At 36.9% G+C, this 3,538-nt stretch overlaps 1 protein-coding gene across 2 annotated transcripts in view; it reads left to right on the forward strand.

The window, feature by feature from the left end:
* The first annotated feature begins 1,856 nt into the window (after positions 1-1,856).
* The window catches only part of LOC137656227 (uncharacterized), a 19,750-nt gene continuing 18,068 nt past the window's right edge, over positions 1,857-3,538 (forward strand). Inside the window, exon 1 of one of the 2 annotated variants that reach the window (XM_068390399.1) lies at positions 1,857-1,969. The gene's annotated coding sequence lies outside the window, so the exon portion shown is untranslated. The other variant, XM_068390397.1, reaches the window with a different exon arrangement.

Here is a 3,538-nt window from a genome sequence, read left to right on the forward strand (position 1 = left end):
GCCATTGCCATTTTCTGTTTGTTTTAGGCCCATTGCCTAATTGCTTGCCATTTGAATTCTGTAAAATGTGTACATATCACTTATTTCTGCTGTTCCTTATGTGTATTACACGAGTGCTTTAGAATTGCTAGGCCCATTGCCTATTTTGATCTGTTATATGACTATATTATTGATTGTGTTTATTACCCCGGGGTAACATTGCTGTTGTATATTGTGCGTACTCTGTTCGAGTCGTTGCGGAGCGCTACGCAGCGAGCCTAACAGAGTCTCGGAGTAAGCCACTCCCCTCACCCCGAGTCTAGCTCCATCCAATTGACCGACGTTTCATCGCTCCTTATTTTGGGGCGTGGAGGATGTCGGGAATTTCGACCCGATCAATCGAAATTCCCGCCATTTGACTTCACCTACGACTACGTCAAATTGGAGGGAGAGGAGAAACTCGCGGGCGAATGAATGTAGTTCCAGACGTGAACGTTTAGAGCCAAAAAAAGAAACCACCTGGTAGGAAGGCGCTGAGACTAATAAAATCAATTACTGGTAATTTAAGATTAGGAAAAATAAAGTCATTCTGTTGTAACGTGATAAAAAAAATCCAATCTAGAAATTTAGGTTCAGGACAAATTGCGCCAAAAAGGTGACGTCCGAGGTTGCAAGGATAGCTCGTCGCCTCGTCCTCTTTGATCCAACGTCCCCAACCAAAGTAAGTCCCCTCTAATTGTTAGCTCTCCTCTCTACCTTGTCTACCAGGTTGGTTGTAGTAGAAGTTTGAGTGCAAGACGTTTAGTTTTTATATCGCAGTTTAGTGTAGAGATCCTTGTGATTGGGGATCTGAATCCTGAGTTAAATAAGAATAGGGATATTTGGTGTGTGATTCGTTGTGTATTGAATTCGAATTGGCACTATTTTCAGTTTGTTAATGAGTCCGGTGTGGACTTTGTGCTTGAAGAGCACATGCTACATTACCTAGGGTCAGTCTTGTTTTTCTGTGAGTTTTGTGAATGCTTAAGAATGTTGTTTGTCTTTATCAGAGTTTATTTTTGTAATAAAATTGTAAATTTTATCGCCGTATTTTAGTTAACTCCTGGAGGGTTTTGGGAATCTTGCCTCTTCAAGGCCTTGCGATCCGCCCAGTACATCGGGCAGATTTAATTAACTGGTGAAAATCACAACAATGATATTAAGTTTCTGTGATCTCTTCGCTATTAACATTTAATTACAGACTACAGATGACACACACACACACACACACACACACACATATATATATATATATATATATATATATATATATATATATATATATATATATATATATATATATATAATGTTTCCATTAAACTTCATTTTATATACGCTTTGGGACATTTTCATCAAACGGTTGACTTCCCGTCTCCGTGTTTTCGCCTCGCTCCCTTTAACATGTGTACAATGCAATCACTTATTCATACTATCTAGTCCGGTATACCGTATACCTAAATGAATGAAGGTGCTACTATGTAGTATTTCTACAAACATTGTAAGAAAATTTCCCGTCTTCATGAATGGGAGAACAGACAATGGTATCGTAAGGTAAGTTTTGACATCCTTGCTAATATAATAATGGCATATGGCAACTCCCTCTTGTAATTTGTATAAGTATGCATAGTTTTAGGATGATGTAGACTGTTTTATAACGAAATTGTTATATTTATTCACCAAAGAGATACAATCACGGAGCTCGTGTATGTAAATGAAAGCACTCCTTGCTAATTCAGAAACCAAATAACATTTGTTATTAAAGTTTGGTAACTGTAGTCAGGTAAACAACTTTGGGCAACTCTAGGACCCAGGTGCCTCTGGGCCGCTGACTCACATCAGCTGATTGGGTGAAGCATATCGTTCACCTCTACCGTTGGTTTGAATGTGCTGTGTGTCACATAGGGAGTAAAGACCGTATAAATATCAAGGATTAACAACAATCTAGTGTTTGGTGATAATCTCATCTGGTCTAACAGCTCAGTTGTATCGCGAAATGTTGTTAAATGTGTTATTAGAAATGATAAGAAGCAGTTTGGCCGTTAAATTCAAAACCTGGTCAGAACCCTCATACTAGCCAGGAAAGACTTCAAAGTTCAAACATCAGTTCAGTTCCGCTTCGACATTTACTTTGTGTCCGTCGTTGTAACGACGATCTTCATAAGTTCCGCAAGTTTGGTACGATGGGTGATATTTATTAGACGTTTGTGATATTGTAGACTCTTTATCAGCCAAAGTAGAACTATGAAATCAGATTGTGTATACCTATGTTCATCCATGTTCATGCTTAAGCACATGTATGGATTACATCCAGGTGTTTGATAATGCTCTTAATGGTTGTATTTTCTTTTACATTTTATAAATCTTGTGTGCCTGTTGTAAATTCCCAGTATCGATTTTTCAAAGGACCAATCTGACACGGGCAAGTAGTGTAACTACATGTTTTGTAATCGATTTGTTGACTGTTTATTTTACATTATTACATGACACTTCCGGAACGATTTTTGTTTTGTTTTGCTAAAACCTGAAAAAAGGTAAAACGATGTTGACAGCTTCGGTTTAGCAATCGGTTAATGTGGAATTTTTGTTCCATGTATTTATAAGTATGCCAAGTATTTTAAATAATTAGAACTAAAATTACTAGTATTAAAGTATACATCACAGTAAAGTTTGAAACATTAGTAATTAACTGTAAAATGATCCGGCGGTAATATATAACACAAAAGTGAAGTAAATAGATAACCGACTAACTCTCGAAACTAATGAAAGTGAACGAAAAATAGTGAAAATGTGGTGCATCGTCATTCGTGCATTGGTGATTCTGTTTTATTTCCTTTCCTCGCCGGGCTATTTTCCTTGCTGGAGACCTTGGGCTTATGGCATCCTGCTTTTGTAACTAGGTTTGTAGCCTAAATCGTCTTAATAATGATAAAAAAAAAGAATACGAAAACATTTGATCTGAGATTTGATAACGAAATTTAAGGGCGTTGCCATGCCGTCTCTTATTTTCGGTTTTGTTTATCAATATTTGAATGCGGTATCTCCCCGTGGGTGGGGTTCAAAAATTTGATTTTCCGGCAGTAATCTGGTTATGCTTGTGATAATAACGCTCAAAACAAAATTTGAGAATATATTAAGCATCATTCTTGTTTATCACCAGTCTTATTTATTTTAGTAAACCAATTGTGAGCTTAACACTTTCAATAGTAGAATGGTTGATATCACCACTCTCGTCAAATAATGTATCGTGATAGCCATATATAAAATATTAGTTAAATGTTCGAGAATTCTCTGCATGTAACATAATTCGTTACATTCTAGTAAATAAAGCCAAAGACCCCATTAAACTTTTCTCTTGTTAGTCTCAAATTAGCAGTATAAAGGCTATTGGAGTTTTCGCTTGACAATTATAAAAATCTATTACTATTCATTGAAGAAGGTACGGTGTTGTCAAGGTCACTGGCTACATCAGGGATAGGGGCCAACGCCACTCGGCCTACTACTTTCATTTGTTTAAACGATA

This window comes from Palaemon carinicauda, chromosome 1 (genome assembly GCF_036898095.1).
Source record: "Palaemon carinicauda isolate YSFRI2023 chromosome 1, ASM3689809v2, whole genome shotgun sequence".
NCBI lineage: Eukaryota > Metazoa > Arthropoda > Malacostraca > Decapoda > Palaemonidae > Palaemon > Palaemon carinicauda.